This window comes from Rhincodon typus, chromosome 30 (assembly GCF_021869965.1).
Source record: "Rhincodon typus isolate 14 chromosome 30, sRhiTyp1.1, whole genome shotgun sequence".
Classification (NCBI taxonomy): domain Eukaryota; kingdom Metazoa; phylum Chordata; class Chondrichthyes; order Orectolobiformes; family Rhincodontidae; genus Rhincodon; species Rhincodon typus.
In genome coordinates, this window is record NC_063361.1 from 10008974 (window position 1) to 10027659 (window position 18686).

Sequence of the window (18686 nt, forward strand, 5' to 3'; positions counted from 1 at the left end):
GATTCTGGATCGCATGAAATCCCAGGGCATCAGGTAAAACATGGATAGGGAAACCTGCTGGTTAGCACTTACTGCCCTCCCTCAGTTCCGAATCAGTACTATTCCATGTCGGACACCACTTGGAAGAAATACCAATGGTTGCAAGGGCACAGAACTGTGGGTAGAATCTATAATGTCCGAGCACACTAGTGACTGAGCTGAATGAGTTCTAAAAGAATTCTTGCCAGACTGGTCCTGTGGCAGATAGCATGAGAGAAAAGCATTCTCTTGCTAATCTTTTGAAATGCTTATATCCATTATTGTCTTAGTAGAAGTGACCACTGTACAGTCCTTGTGGAAGCAAAGTCCTATCTCCACTCTATGAACGTCATCATTTGGTGTTCCACTAACACTGTCATAAATGGATAGATTTAAAATGGATCTGATAATACAAAGGGGGCATCCAAGGAGTGCTGTAGGTTATCAGTAACAGCATTATATCCCATCCCAATTTGCCCTGCATATCCCTCACTTTGTCATTACCGTCAAGCTAGGGGATCAGTCATGGGTTAATGAAGAGTGTAGCATCACTAAGCAAATACATCATAAGAGTAGGGATCTTGTGGTGCAGTGATAGTGGACCTACCTTCAGACCAGGATGCCTGGGTTCACGTTGCACCTGGTCCAGAGGCTCCTGATCAGGCTAGTTCAGAAAATGTCTTATATGAAGTACCAAACGGTGAAACTACAACACAGAACTGCAGCACACTAAACAGACAGAATTAAGTGGCTCCACGCAATATTAGATGAAAGTCTTACTACATTCAGTTGTGAATAGTGGTGAAAAATCAAGCAATTAAAGGGTAGAGAACATTCAATGAACATCCCCATCCACAGGATAGTCAAACCCAGCATATGAGTGCAATAGACAAGACTCTATCCAGTTTGTGCAACTATCTCCGGCCAGAAGTGCCAAATGAATGATCCATTCCTTCATACTTACCAGGTCGCAATACTACCATCGGAGCATTTACATCATATGGATTGCAGTAGTTGCCAATTTTCCAACAATTAGGAATGATAAATGCTTGGCTTGTCAGTTAGGCCCTCATTCTTCCTTTGAATAAAATAAAGGGCTGAATATTCCTATTTTATAAGCAAAGTGTTTTTTTGAGAGAGACTTATGGCATCCAGTCTGTCATGGCCCATGGCCTCTTCAGTGTCCTTCATGTGGAATCGAGTGATAGGAGAGGCAGAAGCGACATTTATGTCTTTGGTGCATTGTTTACACCCCAGTTGCACGCCATTTCAAATGTTGCAAACCAGGAATTCACCCTCACAACGCAACATTAACTCAAAGGAAATGGCCCACAAAGCCAAGTTAGCTCTTCATTTTGTAGATAGGGGCTGGGAGGTGCTGGCGGATGGGGTGCTGGAGATGGGGAGCTGTGCTATATCATATTGACCAGCAAAGGATGCAATGTCACCAGACCTAGCCAGCCTGAACCGAGAAAGCAGCATGGGTCAATGTAGCGTCTGGCTGAAACACAATACACAGCAATGCTGAAGGAAGGTTAATGATCTCCTGTGCTTTGCAAGACTAAATTCCAATATTTTCACTCTGTTACCCAATGCTCACAGCCCTAGCACTCTCTTTAACTCCTCCACCACAGACTCGTGTCTCCAAGCCTTGTGGACAAGCCTTTACATTATTGCAAGCTTCACGTCCACACAACAGCTGTCATCCACCTCATCTTCCTAAGTTACTAACCCTACTGCCCTCTGTGCTTTCAACTCAAAGGGGGCAGCTCACCACCTATCCTGATCCAGCATCACTACTAATTGGTCTAAACACACTGTCATCACACTCAGTTCGTCTCTCGGTCTTATTGCAGGAAAACTTGGCCAACTCCGCAGACTGATGTATCCAGACCACTCCGACTGACGTATCTGTATCCCCTGGATTGGTTGAACTTGATGTGCAGGACTTATTGTGGCCAATCTCCAGACTGGAATTGTACAAGCTGCTTGACTGACTGTGACAATATCGCAAACTGACCAGAGTCTCCCCTGACTCACTAGCAACTGTTCCCCTTTGACCATCACACATGGCCATTTGGTTAAGGCACTTACAATGTGTTTGCTATGTAAGTTACTGATACATGCTGTAGATGTGATATTGACATATCAAAGATGTACAGCAACATGTCCACCCCCTTCACTGTCCTGGACTGTGGCAAGCTGTCCGCCTTTCCCTCTGCACTACAAAGCGATTGAAGCCACAGGGGCTGGTTACCTCCAACTAAGAACAAAGTGAATGAGTGCTAAGAGGTGAAGCTAAAAGCAATAAGATGCATTCCTATAGCTGCATGTGTGTCCCTGCATGCAAGTGATCTGGCAGAAACATGCAAGTGGTAGATTGGCTAGGTCTGGCTAGATCTGCATCCTTTGTTGGTTTCTAAATTCCAAAGTGAAGTCCTGAAGGGCTGAAGGCATGATGATATGGTCAGGCTGGTGCTTTAGCAATGCTGACTTGCTTGGATGAAGAGTGAAGGAGGATGCTGTCCTTGAAGCATGCAGGGATGTTGAGAAGAAGACAGTTGTCTGAAATCCTGGAGAAATAAGCTGCTGCTGCCAAGTAATCACTCTGACTTCCATATCAGGAATTGGCGCTGTCTAACTTCTTAGGAAAGGAGAGAAGAAGTGGATGCTGCAATGAGGTGAGTTGGGCTGTTCATGACATGCCTGGAAATAAGGTAGTCAACGCTCACTAGTGAGATTCTGAACTCATTGTTTAAACCTTAAGAGAAAAATTGGAATGTTTCCTCAATGTCAAGGTTCTAATTTTCTTTCATTGTCATCATATTTTCCCCACATTTCTCACCAAGCTCAAGGAAGTGGATGTTGTAGCAGGACATGGTAATACTACTCATTGAAATACTGATGTGCTATGCCCCTAAACAGTTGGATATGAACTTACAGTTGCACATTTCCCATGAAAGTTCATTCCATGGAAATATCTATCTGGTGAGTTGAACCTCAAAGATCTCATGGCACAAATGAAAGAAGAACAGGCATTACTCCTATTTTTCTGGTTGGCGCTACTCCCAATAATTATTGATTAACAGCAGGTCATCAATGATAGCTAATATGGAGAGACAGGAAATCCAGAAACCATTAAATATCCTTATCTACTTGAGTACATGTGACAATAAAGCTAATTCAATTCAATTCACAAGGACTCTGTATCTATGCTGTTATGTTCAATTATGTGCTAATTGTCACTCCCTACGCCTTGCTTTTACATACTTAGGTCAATGAGTCTGGTTGTTATTTTTTCTCTGGCATAACATTTACGCATTTATTATATGCTTTGGCTAAATCTTACCAATAGCATATATTTTGAAAGTGAATGTATTTTATTTATAACCTTGAATGGTGTAACGTTTCTCAATTTATATTAATGACCTGAATAAAACCAAGTGTAAGTTTATTAAACTTGTTGACAAGATTAACATAGTAAAAACATTATGAAGTGCCTCACAAGAGCAAAATGAGGCAAACATTGGCACCAAGACAAAGGGAGAAATATTAGGACTGGTGCCAAAAAGCTTGGTCAAAATTGACGGTTTTTAAGGTGTATCTTAAAGGAGAATAAGGAGGTAGCGAAGTTTAGGGAGGGAATTCTGGAGAATGAAGCCCAGCTTGCTAAAGGCATGGACACCATTGGGAAGGGCAAAGACACAGAGGGATAAACAGTGCTACTAAAATAGGCAGAACAGTACACTCAGTGAACAAAGCAAACTGATGCGCAAATCTTTAGATAAGCCATATAACTGGTCATGCAAGCAGTGAATTAATTGGAAGATTCATAATGTACACACTGTCAATCTTTAATTTAAATAAAATCAGATTGAATTGGCAGAGAAGAAGTGAACAAGGAATCATAGTTGATTCATTACTTACAAAGTTTAGACAGTGATAGTAAAGCGATCATAATAACCAAATGGATACGAGAGATAATTGGCCAGAATAGTGAAATCTTTAGAGTCCTTGTGCAGCTTTGCCCTTACCCCACTTTGAATGGTATGACCAAATTGGATCAATGCAAATGAAAATATCACCATTTACTCGAGAGGACTTATTATTTTTCTTTTGGATAAAGACTTTAAGATCTGGGTTTTTTTGGCTGTGTTTCTTTTATTTCTTTTCTTGCTTTTTTAAAGATTCTGGTTTTGCATTTTTGTATTTTAAGATGGTGCCATAGAATGGTGACTCTGTATACTTTTCACTGTACCCCTGTAGTCCTTGAGGACAAATGACAATATAATCTAAAGTTTTCAAGAAGCTTGTGTTGCGGATGAAGTTGTAGACATGCTCGCCGAGCCGGTAGGTTTGATTGCAAATGTTTTGTTACCCCGCTAGGTAACATCACCAGTGCGCCTCCGATGAAGCATCGGCATGCTGTCCTGCTTGTTATTTATATGCCTCAGTTTGTTTGGGTGTTTGGTACCACTTCCGGTTCTGTTTCTCAGTTGTTTGTATACCGGGTCTAATTCAACATGTTTGTTGATGGAGTTCCGGTTAGAATACCAGGCCTCCAGGAATTCCCTGGTGTGTCTCTGTTTGGCTTGTGTGGTTATGAATGTGTTGTCCCAGTCAAATTCGTGTCCCTCGTTATCTGTGTCTAGTGAGATGAGTGAGTTTTTACTTGTGTTTTAACCAGAACTCCACCGGACAAAACACCAGGACAAAAAACCAAATCCACCAGCTCGGCAAGCATGTCTACAACCTCAATATAATCTAATTCTAATTCTAAAAAAGGCAGAGATGCACAACAAAGCAAGGGCTCATACTGACTGCACAATTCTGATGAATACAAACATACAGATCACGAGCACTCAGCTCCTTAATGCTGCCCTACCATTTAATCAGATCATGTTTGATCTATTACTCCACATTTTCACCCCTTGCTTATCAGGAATCTATCTACTTCGGCTTTAAAAACATTCAAAGACACCACTTCCACCACCTTTTGAGGATCACAGTTTCAAAGACTCGTTACCATCTGTGAGAAAAACATCTTCTCATCTGTTTCAAATGGGTGACCCCTTATTTTTAAACAGTGACCCCTAGCCCTAGATTCTCCCACTAGAGGAAGCATTCCAGGAGCAAATTACTGTAGATGCTGGAATCTGTACTGAAAACAACAAATGCTGGAGATCACAGCCGGTCATGCAGCATCCACGGACAGAGAGCAAGCTAACGTTTTAAGTTTAGATGACTCTTCATCAGAGCTGAAGTGAAGTGGGAGGGCGCAGCATTAATGCTATAGCTGGGTGAGGAGTCATTGGGGTGGGGTGGTAGGGTGTAGAGTGCTGGTAGAGAAAAGATGTTGATAGTTCAGATTAAGTGATCGGAAGGTGAGAATGGCAGAACAATGGTGTGTCTATCTATCTACATTCTACATGCACCAGGCCACGACCCCTCCGTATCTTTTATGATTCAGTCAAGTTACCGCTTTTTTAAACTCAAATGGATATAAACCTAGCCTATTCAACCTTTCCTCATAAGGAAACCCGGGTATTAGTCTAAAAAATCTTCTTCCAATTCATTTACCTTTTTCCTTAAATAAGGAGACCAATACTGTACATTGTACTCCAAATGTGACCTCAGCCACACAGTAAATAACTAATGTTTGGAGAGAGTCTACAGTTTGGAAAGAACATAATTAAAGGGGAAGGGAAATAAACATTACATGCAAAAGATAAAATAACCCCATATGTTATCATAAAGTAACTGAAAAGAGTACACAGAACATTTAAATTAGCATAATGAGTTGTTGTCCCACAAGATCAATAACAAGATTAATAATTGCAGGGTTTAACCTACCGATCAGAATAATAGAAGCACAAAGATTAGGGACATTCAAAATTCAGTTTGATGACAGATCAATGAGGTTGGACACGCTAAACATTATTTTTGTCTCAAGTCTTTGATTTTTCTTGCATTCTTCATTTGAATCCATGGAATTTTTAGAAGGCTGTCTATCATAGCCAGAGACCCAAGTAGGTAATGGAGCCCCAAGGGAGTGGCAAGAACATCAGCTGCACCTCGGATGGAAAAATATGAGCCCCAACTGGGATAGGATCTGTCGCAATACACTTGGTGAAAGAACATTTGGGTGGGGCAGATGGATTAAATACATGTATCTTCCATTTCTATGGGAAGTTATTATTATTTATTTATTTATTGGAATGTGGGTGTTGCTGTGAAGGTCACCAAATATTGGATGAAGTATCGATCAAGTGGGCTATTGGGCGGTGTTGAGTTTCTTGTGTGTTGTTGCAGATGTATTTATCCAGTCAGTTCAAGAGTATCCCATTGCAATTTTGCCTTGTGCTTTGACAGGCAGAATTCTCAGTCTCTGACCTGCTCTTGTTACCACAATATTTAAATAGCAGGTTCATTTCCGTTTCTGGTTGATGGATGTTGATCGTGGGGAACTCAGGTTGGAGATAGCCATTTCTTGATAATTCATTGAGTTCATAGAGTCATACAGCATAGGAACAGGCCTTTCACCCCACCATGTCTATGCTAACCACCAATACCAACTACTGTAGTTCCATTTACCTGTACTTGGTGCACAGTTCACTGTGCCTGGCATTTTAAGTACTCTTCCAGATGCTTCTTAAATGTTGCAAGAGTACCTGTCCCCACCATCCTCTCAGGAAGCACGTTCCATATTTCTACCACCCTCTAAATGGAAAAAAAAATCCTTGGATTTCCTCTAAACCACTTAATCCTTGCCTTAGACTTGTGCCCTCTGGTCTTTGATACATCTGTCATGGGGTAAAGACTCTCACGATCTACTCTGTCTATACCTCTCATAATCTTGTACACCTCTATCCAGATGCCCCCCAGCCTCCTCTGCTCCAATGAAAATGAACCCAGCCTATGCAGTCTCTCCTCTTAACTGATACTTTTCATCCCAGGCAACATCCTGGTGAATCTCCTCTGCACCCTCTTCAGTGCAATCACCTCCTTCCAATAGTGTGGCAATATGCCTTCTTCACCACTGTGTTCACCTGTGCTGACACCTTCAGGGATCTGTGGACTTGTACACCAAGGTTCCTTTGTTCCTCAGTACTCCCTAGGGACCTATCATTCATTGTGTATATCCTTCCCTTATTAGACCTCCCAAAATGCAACACCTCATACTCATCAGGATTAAACCCAATCTGTCATTTCTCTGCCCAATTTACCAGCTGATCAATTTCAGACTGTAGCCTGAGACCATCCTCTTCACTCACTATCAACAACACCACCAATTTTCATGTCATCTTCAAACTTACTCATTTTCCCTTCTACATTCACTTCCAAGTCAATAACGTACTCCCAATATTGATCCTTGTGGTAACAATCAGTGGTCACAGGCTTCCAATCACAAACTCAATTCACCATCTCAGGAGGGAGGTGATCGCCTGTGGTATTATCACTGGACTGTTAACCTAGAACCCAAGTAATGTGCTGGGGACCAGGGTTTGAATCCTGCCGCGGCAGATGGTGGAATTTGAATTCAATGAAAATGTGGAATTAAGAGTCTAATGATGAATCGACTGTTGGAAAACCCATCTGGTTCAGTAATGTCCTTTAGGAAAGGAAACGGCCATCCTTACCTTGTCTGACCTACATGTGACTCTAGACCCACAGCAATATCGTTGACTGCTAACTTTCCTCTGGGCAATTAGGGATGGGCAATAAATGCTGGCCTAGCCGGTGGCATCCTCATCTTGTGAATTTTTGAAAAAAAGATAAAATCACTCTTTGCCTCCTATTTGCATGCCAATTTTGGATCCAATTTTGCAACTTGCCTTGGATCCCATGGGCTCTTGCTTTTGGAACAGCCTTACATGTGGGACCTTGTCAAAGGCCTTAATGAAGTCCATGTAAACCACATCTACTGCACTACCCTCATCAATATATTTAGTCATCTTTTCAAAAGACTCAATAAATTATTCAGACATAATTTTCCTCTAATGAATCCCTGCTGACTATCCCTGATCAATCCCTGCCTTTCCAAAAGTGTTCATTTCTCCTGTCCTCAGAATTTTTTCCAATAATTTCCATACCACTGATGTCAGAAAATCTGGTTTGTAGCTACTTGGCCTATCCCTGCTACCCTTCTTGAGCAAAGGAACCGTATTCATTATTCTCCAGTCATCTGGCACTTTACCTGTGGCCAGTGAAGTATTAAATATCTCCTCCCTTAGCAGCCTGGCGTACATCATGAGGCCCTGGGAATTTATGCACCATTATGCTGACTAAAACATTGAAGACCTCCTCATTATTGATATTAACATGCTGGAGAACCTCACCATCCCAAATTAAATCGTCAGCAATAACATATTTCTCCTTTGTGAATACAGATAAGAAATATTCATTTAAGACCACACCCATGTCCTCTGGCTCCTTTGATCCCTAATGGGCCCCACTCTTTCCCTAGTTATCTTCTTACTCTTAATATACTTATAAAATCCCTTGAGGTTTTTCTTAATCCTATCTATGAAAGATATTTTGTAGCCCCTCTTTGCCCTCCTAATTTCTTTTTTAGGCACCTCCCTTCACTCTGTATACTTTTGAAGGGCCTTCCTGTTTTTCATGCACTGTACCTAACATATGCTTCCTTCTTTTACTTTATCAAACTCTTGATATTCCTTGACATCCAGGATTCCCTAGACTTGCTGCCCTTGCCCTTCACTTTTAGAGAAACATGATGGCCCTAAATTTTCATTGTTAAATGACTTCCACTTTGCAAATGTGGACTTAATTGCAAGTAGCTGTCCCAGTCTATATTTGCCAGTTCCTGTCCAATGATATTGAAATTAGGCCTTCCCCCGGTTTAAATACTTAACTCCTGCACTATCCTCATCCTTTTCCATAGTGACTTTCAAATTTACCAAGTTACAGTCACTATCCCTGAAGTACTTACCCACTGAAACTTCAGCCACTTGACCATTCCCTTGGATTAGGTTTAGCACTGCTCCATCTCTAGTTGGACTATCTATGTACTGACACAAAAAGCTCTCCTGGACGCACCTTAAGTAATCCTCTCATAGGTAATTCTTTCACACTGAGACAATCCCAGTTAACATTCGAAAGTTGAAATCCCCTACAAGTATAACCCTAATTCTCAGATGCCTTTCTGTGATGTGCCTACCTATCTGCTCCTTTGTTTCCCTCTGACTTTTGGGAGGCCTATAGTATAATCCCAGCAAAATAATCGCCCTTTTTCTCTAAATTCTATCCAGATGCCCTCATTTGAAGAGCCTTCTAGTACATTCTCCCTCATTAATGCTGTAACGGTTTTATTTATCAATAATGTAATGCCCCCGTTTCTCTTACATCCCCCCCTATCCTGCCTGAAATTTATACAGTCTGGAATATTGAGCTGCCAGTCGTGCCTTTCATTCAACTATGTATCAGTCATTGCAACAATATCATATTCCCACGTGTTGATCAATGCTGTAGCTTTATCTGCCTTACTAGTCAAACTCCTTGAATTGAAATAGACATATTTTGGCTTTCTGAACCTACCATGTGCCTTATCATGCCCATGTCTTCTCCACCTACTGGATTGTCCTGGCATTCCTTCTATATCTGATTGGACCTTACTCAGGACTTCATATCTACCGATGTCCCATTTCCCCTGCCAAATTAGTTTCAAACTTCTCCACCTACGTTATTAATGTTATTTGCCAGCTTGTCATCAGCATCTGTGCAAGATGACGGACACACTGCAAACAAATACATTTCAGGTGGGATATCATCAAATGATGGACCTTTGCTGATGGTTGAAGAGGCAGGTTCTGCAGCAAGTGCCGCACATGAATGTTTCACGTGCTGTTGTAGGTAGTTGATTTCTCTTATAGCTGGCATGTGGAGAAGTTCATGTTTGCAGTACATCTAGCAACAGGGAAACAATGCTTCCAGCCACACTCAGCCTGCAAACAGTCGGAATGACCCAGCAAAGCGCTTCCCAGTGATGCTAAGGAGTGGAATACTCCTGCAGTGGATGCAGTCTTCTTTGTTGCCTTTGGTTTTGAACAGTGTGATGACTTTTGTAATCTATCTCCTGTGTAATGGAACCTACTCTCTAGCGGAGAAGGAGAAGGTCACAAAGTTCATTGGCAATCAATGGAATTTTCCATGATTGCGGACTTTGGCTGGGAATCTATCATTGCAGTGTTTTTGGTTTGCTAAGCAGTTTGTGACCTGTTTGATCTCAAGTGATGAGGTTTCTTCATTTAATGCAACCATGGGAGGAAGCTGATGGAGAGATCAAACATGGACTGCGAGATGTCCATCTCATAGAACTACAGCTCACAGTAATGTTCAACCCAGCAGGAAATCTATTTACTTCAGTTGGTGAGTACTTCACTGTCAGCTGACTTCAGGAGGATGACTATGGTCATGGTAGGTTGTCCTCTTGAACTGCTTCCTGGTCACAAGCAGTTTGGATTTCTTGATATGAATTGACCCAGCGATTATTTCTGCAGTATCTTCCTATCTTTTGCAAGGCTGTCTTGGTTACTTTCAGGTCATGCAGTATTTTAGCTGTTACGTTTATGATGTGCATTAGCAGGCTTTGCTTTTTGCATCAACATTGATCCACTGAGTAGGTCTCAAACCTGTCCTTCTTGCAGGCTCCACCTTTAGCAAATGATGCTTCTGCTGCTTCATAGCTGACTGAGCTATTATATAATTGCCACAGGGAGATAAGGCACTCTGAGGTTGCTTCAGATGACTAAATTGACTGTGACAGTCAGTTGCATGATACAAATCCTGCACTATACTCACAGTGGTTTGAAGTTTTCTTTACGTACTAGTTGGTGTAACTAACCTCAGTAATAGAACCTGGTTGGGACAATCTAATGTCAACAACAAAGTTGGCATACCTTATAGCCAATTAGAGTCGGCATCTATTATTATGTCTTATATTAAATTATCTAATTATGTCTCCACACTGTGGAATGTGGATCTTTGTTCAGACCGGGGGACTTCACCTTCAATTTCCAACTTGCAAGTCAACGAGTTACCTTTCTTTGCTTGCTACATAGCCTTGCCATGATTTTAACTCCCTTAAAATCTATATCTCAACTCCTAACTTTGTGATCTGTTATTCCAGACCCATTTGTCTAGGGCATAGTCCATTTCTGGAATTGCCAGAAGGTGCTTACTTGAGGGAAATACCAATTGTCTAATGGGACTCCATTCCAGATTTCCAGCAGGTTTGCTCCTTTAGCCACTAACTCATTTTTTTGACATTAATGTTGAAAGGAACCCACAGATGTCGATATGATCTTGTCCTCCAGGTGAGCCATTCTGTGGCCACAGGCATAACAGTAGCCCAAGCCTGAACATTGTCCAGATTTTGTTCCATGCATACATTGTTCCGTTCTTCTATTTTATTCACTAATGGGATGAGGGCATCGCTAGCTAGGCAGCATTTATTGCCCATTCCTAATTGCCCAGAGGGCAGTTCAGAGTCAACCACATTGTTGTGGGTCTGGAGTCACATGTAGGCCACACCAGGAAAGGATGGCAGTTTCCCTCCATAAAGGACATTAGTGAACCAGATAGTCTTTTCCCGACAATTGGCAATAGATTCACAGCCATCATTAGACTCTTTGTTCCAGATATTTAATGAATTCAAATTCCACCATCTGCCATGACGGGATTTGAACCTGGGACCCCAGTATCAGGGTCTCTGGATCAACAGTCCTGCGATAATGCCATTAGGCCATTGCCTCCCCCATATCTTCTCAGATAATGAAACAATGTGCAGTCATCAGTAGCCATTCCCATTCTCTGGCCTTGTTTTTGTGCAAACGTCAGCTAAAGGTAGTTGGGTCTCGGCACCATCCTGAAAAACTCTTGTACTGATGCCTTGGGATAGAAATCATTGGGCTTCAAAACGTGAGGAAGCCAAATATTTAAATTCTGCCTGTTTTAACAGGTAAATGTGAAATTTGATGGCATCATCAGCCCATTAAAGTTTTAAGCATTTGCTAATATATTGCAATTAAGTATGTATCTGTAAATTACTTAAAATGCTCAGGGCAGTGATTATCAGATAAATATTGAACAACAAAGACCAAACAATAAGTTAAACCTTCAAACAACCAACTATTTTAATGCAAAGTATGACTCTAATCAGTGGAAACTTTTTCTTAATTCAGTTCTATTCAGTTCCACAGTTAAATTTTGCTAGTGTCTCTAAATGCCATAGTTGGTCAAATATTGCCTCCATAGCAAGGCAGTCACTTTCACCGCTGCTTTGGTATTCAGCTCCTTTGTCTTTGGACAAAGTGTGCAGTGAGGTCTGGAACTGAGTGATCCTAATTGAACCTGGCTGTTGTAGACTATTATTGAGTAAGTCCCATTTCATAGCATTGTTGTCAACACTTCTATGACTTTGATGATGGAGAGTAGGCTAATAAACCAGCAGTTAGCTGATTGAATTTGAGAATCTTTCTACAGGACATAGCTGGGCATTTTCTACCTTTTCAGTGTCAATGTTGGAGCTGTATTGGATAGGGGCATGACCAGGTCTGAAGATTACCTTTAGCACCACAATGTGGAGATGCATAACCTTTGTTTATCAAGTGACCTCAGTTGCTGTTTCTCAATAGTACATGGAGTTAACTAAATTGGGCTTCTGTGATGGTGGGGACATTGGAGAAGCCAATGATGGATTTTCCACTGGCACTTCTGGATAAGAGGTTGCAAACACTTGGATGTAATAACCCACACAGCTAAAGCCATGGGTGTCCACATAGCATGAAGTTGTTTGCCTCAGCCTAATGCAAGAAGGGAACATGATCAGTACACAGTGAATCTAGGCAAACCGAATGTCTCAGGGAAAAAAAAATCATAGATCTATATTTGCGGTGAATAAAGTACATTTGAAAAACTAAGACTGGAAAATATTTTGATACTATTTGATGGTTTCCTTTCCTGTTTGGGCTTTATTGCTCATTAAGAATCTGATACCAATTGCCTGAGCACTTTCAGTAATTTATACATACATAATTGTTGACATTAAATCATTAATAAGATAGCGGTGACACAGTTATATTACATTTATATATGAAGGCAGGGTTTATATTTCTGGTTTGCTGTAATAGTTGCCATAGCCTTACTGTATAAAATATTGCATTATGTCTTATTAGTGGTATTCAGATGATTAAACCAGCTTCAATTGTATGGTACAAAGCCAACTTTTCTAGAGAGAGCAACAGAACTGCTTTTGAGAACTCCACGAGAGCTTGAGAGAGAGAAAATCAGGTGATTGAAAGGTGTGATACTGATTGAGGGTCAGGGCAGGAGTTGTTTATTCTGTGTGTGTGGGGGCGGGGTGGTGGTGTGTGAGTGAGAGAGAGATAAAGAAGAAGGTGCAGAAGTGAAGAGAATTAGAGTGACTGTACATGATTGATGCCTCTTATGTATATCCCATTCCCTTCATCACATAATTGGTGGCTCTGCCTCCTCTGGGTACATTAAGCTCTGAAATTCCTGCCCTCAACCCCCATTGACTCTTTATCTCTCTTCCTTGTAAGCCTAACTCTTTGGCCAAGCCCTTTCCTAATGTTTCCTCTTGTGTCTCAGTGTCAATCTTTATCTGATTATGTTCCAGTGAATTTCTGAAGCTGTGGACCTGAGCCCGTGTCTTGGTCTTCTGCAGTTGCACATCCATGGATGGGGTAAGATGCCTATTCTGAGATCCACAGAATTCTGTTATCCAGTGACAAGGGGTGCAGTGTAGCTGGTAGAAACTTACGAGTGAGAGCCCCTGATAAAGAGACAGAAATGTCGGAGCTCAGGGCATGCAAAGTAGACATTTTGAATGCTTCTGATAACCCAAGCTCTTAAGTATCACATATAGTGAGAGACGGGGAGTGACGGTTCCTCAGATATTTTATTGAGAAGCCAAGCTGAGGATTGAGGCCTTCAGTGCAGAAAGTTAACAGATTTGAGAAGCAGATAAAAATAAAGAAGCGGTCATTACAGGACAGAGAGGAAGGCAGAAGAGGACGTTGTGTGTCTGTTTGCAAATAGGGGACATGTTTAGCCTGTGAGAAGGACAGGGAAAGGGAAGGTGACAGAGAGAGAGAGAGTCAGAGAGCTGTGGTCGTGTGTCCTGTCCACACACACTCACGGGGCGAGAAGGAGCGCTCTGTGCTCTGGCTGCAGTCTGCACCTGTCACTGTGGAATCTCACCTGATCGAGCCAAGCTCTCGGAGGCTGCTCTATATTTAGCTGCTGCCGCTTTCACTCTCACTTGGAGCAATTCTGCGGCGGCCCAACTCTTCTGAAACACCCTTTTCTCTCACGGAGAGAGGGGGGCGGGGGGAGAAACCATCCACTGAGCCAAGAAAGTATTTGCATATCCACAGAGGGAGATCGAGTTGTAAAGTCCCCTCCCTCTTTCCGTGGAGACAGAATCAAGGGAGCATTCTGCACGATTTTGGAACAGCATGACTTGAGTCAGAAAGGGATCCACGGGAGAAGTCCAAACCTAAAAGAGGCAGCCCTTGCCTTCAGACTGCTCAGATTACCCCGTCCCTGGGGTGGAGACTGAACCATATTAATCACGGAGTGGCAGAGCAGAGTGCGGTTGGAGATGACCTAAAACAAATCCCTGATCTTGCCTGTAACCCTGCCTTCTCCCTGTCGCCTGTATTGCCACTTGTGAAGCTGGTCGTGACCGGCCTGTTTACTTCCCCAGCACTGGGCAGTACACAAGGAATGAGCAGAATCATCGCCCTTCTGAAACCCGAAGCCAATCGCTGATCCACACCAGCAGGTGACCGAAGCTTCAGAGCACCTCAATATGAACAGTTCAACCCTTCTCCCGAAATACTGGCCCAGCCCAGTCCACAATACAGGTCCATACTGACACTCACATACATATACACCCAAACGTACATGCAGAGTGATTATAAAATCCTTGTAAAACTTTGGATTAACATATTGGAAATTTTCAATACACACATATGTGCACATTTCATAAAATTTTATGTACGCCACATATTATGTACACATTTCAGAACCGTGTGTATACGTACTATGTAGACAGTTCGGAAACATTTAGGAACACGTACACTTTTTAGAAACTTCTACGCGCACGTGTACGCTTTTCAAAAACTTTTATATACACATATGTTACACATTTTAGAAACTTTTATGTACGTGTATATCGACATTTTATAAACTTTTATGCACACACGTGTACATTTCAGAAACCTTTATGCACAGGTGCGCAAATTTTAGAAACTTTTGTGCATATGTATTACGGACGCATTTTAGAAACTTTTGTATACACACGTGTACGTATTTTAGAAACTTTTATGTACGCGTATTATGCACACATTTCAGAAAACTTTATGTACACATATGAACACATTTTAGCAACTTTTGTGCACATGTATTCCTTCACAGTTTAGAAACGTTTTCACTTGTTTTGAGTTTTTATGTGGTGCATTTTCCAGTAATAAGCAGGGGATTTTCTTCTTCCAGCTGTTATGAACTTGTCCTCTTCTAACACATCAGAAAAATGTTAATGCAGCATGGACAATAACGTTAAAATCATTAGCTCATAAAACAAATTATGCTTCCACTTGCTTTTTACAGTTCACTTCTGTTCCGTGGCAATCTAGAACTTGTAAAGTTTCCATGTGTACAAGATCTTTATGAACTCTATATACATGCAAACATGAACATACAAACAAAAACACATATACAGGCAAATGGAAGGCCAGAATAATATACTCCAATGTTTTGTTTTCAACTCTCATTTTCTAATAAAAGTTCTAAATTTTTGTTTTATTTAATTAGCTCAATGAAAGTGAAAAATAAAGTTTAAGCCATCGATATCTAAAGAAATCCTGGCGGTCAACAGCAGCTGACACGACAACATTTCTACAGTCAGCAATGACAGTCATTCGTTAACTTGTTCTGTGGTGTGCAGACATTTTTGTTACCCTTCTAGGCAACATCATCAGTGCGACAACTAATCGAAGTGTTGGTGTTCTGCTTCCTTATGGACTTATATGATCCTCGGGTGTGATGGTCTTGTCACTTCTGGTTCTGTTGTTTTTAGCAGTGGTCTGTGAACGGGATCTATTTCTACGTGTTTGTTAATGGGGTCCTGTGTTGAGAACCAGGCTTCCAGAAATTCCCTTGCTTGTCTGGTCTTTGCTTGTCCCAGTATAGTCACTTTGTTCCAATTGAACTGATGGTCCACATTGTCTGTGTGTATTGAGACAAGTGAATATTTCTGAAGAAGAGTCCTGACCCGAAATGTCAACTTTCCTGCTCCTCTGTTGCTGCCTGGCCCACTGTGCTCCTCCAGCTCCACACTGTGTTATCTCTGACTCCAGCATCAGCAGTTCTTACTTTCTCTGAATATTGAGCATGTCTTTTCATTGCCAGCTCGTGTTCATCTATCCTGGTCGTCCGTTTCTTCCCTGTTTGTCAAATGTAATGTTTATTACACTCACTGCATGGTATTCTGCGTATCACGTTGGTCTTGTTTACTGTTGGGATGGGGTCTTTAGTCTTTGATAACATTTGGCGTAGTGTTGCTGTAGGTTTGTGTGCAATCATGATCTTATGTCGTCTTAGGAGTCTGATATATTTTTGATGGAGGGTAGCATTGCTAGTGTCTTCTGTTGTACTGTGTCCTCTGATTGTCATTTGTTGTGTAGGATCTGAGGACGAAACTTCTTGGGTATCTGTTGTTGGTGAAAACTTTGTGTAGGTGTTCCTCTTCCATTCTCCTGAGTTCTGGGGTGTTGCAGTGTGATGCAGCTCGTTTAAATAGTGCCTTGATGCAGCTCTGTTTGTGTATGGTGGGGTGGTTGCTATTGAAGTTAAGGATTGGGTCCGTGTGTGTGTGGCCTTCCTGTATACTTGGGTCCAGAATTCGCTGTTAGTCAGTCTCTCTGCCATTACGCCTAAGAATGGGAGCTGCTTGTTGTTTACTTCCTGTAGTGAAATTTATGTTTGCGAAGATGTTGTTGACAAGTTGGTGGGTTTCTTCTACTTTTGTGCATATGATTATTACAAATGAAGCCTGGTTCTCAACATGGGACTCCATTAACAAATAGACCTCGTATTCAGAATGCTGCTAAAACAACAGAACCAGAAGTGGCAAGACAATCACACTAGAGGATCATATCAATCCGAAGGAAGCAGAAGACCAACGCTTCGATTAGAGGTCACACTGATAATGTTGCCTAGAAGGGTAACAAAACGTCTGCACACCACAGAACAACGCGCTAAGCTAGCTTACGACCAACTGCATCTATAACCCAAGCTACAAATTTTCGCTAAGACCTTAAAAATCAGCAATATCAAAATGGGACACAATGACATTTAAAGGAGGCGCAAAGTTATTCCAATTTATTTGCACCAATGGCACATGGAATCATTGAATGGCTACAGTGTCAAAGAAGGCCATTCAGTCCATCATGCCCAGGCTAGGGCTACATGTACAGGCCTGGTTCTACTCCCCTGCTTTTTCTCTGAAGCCCTGCAATGTTTTGCTTCATCACATATTTATCCCACTCACTTTTGGAAAAAATTGCAAGTGTCTCAGCCATACTCCCAAGCAGATCCTGACTACACGCCACATAAAGAAATATCTCCTCATGTTGCCTTTTTTTCTTCTGCCAATTACCTTAACAATATAAGAATACTCACACAGACTGGGCGGGATCAAAATATACCTGAATGCTTCTGGGACCAGAGGACAAAATAGATCCAGTTAGTGTAAACCCTCAAAGATCATATTCTGAGTGTGTTTTACTAATGTTTACCCAGGAATTAATTAAATTGCTAATTTGTCAGAAGTCCCAGATATTTAGTCAGATTGCGGATTATATGAGGCCAATTCAGCTGTATATTGAATCTATTTGCTCTATTTGCTTGTTTGTGTAACATTCTAACATTCCTTAAAAATTACAAATATAAAATCACAATTAAATAAAACATGAGAAAGGATTTAACACTGGTATCCAACCATGAAAGAAGCTAAAGAGAATGGGTATAAACATTTTTTACACTTTTGTAACATTGAAATCCTCCCTTTGAATTCAGATAAATAATTAAGAAAGAGAAAACCTCCTGGCAAAATAATCCATTTGCAGTCAACAGATCCAAGAGAAGTTTTGGCCAAATAAATGTTCACAGGGATGTGGTTGTGCCTTTGATTTGATTTGAATTGCCCCAGATATGCAAGAAAAAAAAATCTGACAGACATGGTCATTGGTCCAGGAGTAAATAAGAAGATCCAGAGGAGCAAATTTCTCCAATGTGCACAATACTTGAATATTTATAAGTGCTAACCTTCATCTTCTTGCGCAGGTGCACGTTCATTCCCTTGTACACATTTTTTTTGCACATATCTTTTTCATATATCCTCATGTCACAAATTTGGGCAAGGCATATGCACAGGCATATTCATCACTGAAAAGAACGCTGTTAACCAATACTCATAAATGGGCATTCAGCGTCTACACATGAATTAGGCTATGGATGCTATTAAAAATATGAAAACATTTGGAGTCTAATGCCTGTGTCAGGACCCCTTTACAAAGTTCATTAGCAACTATTGCAGAAAATACGGAGGCATGGGATTG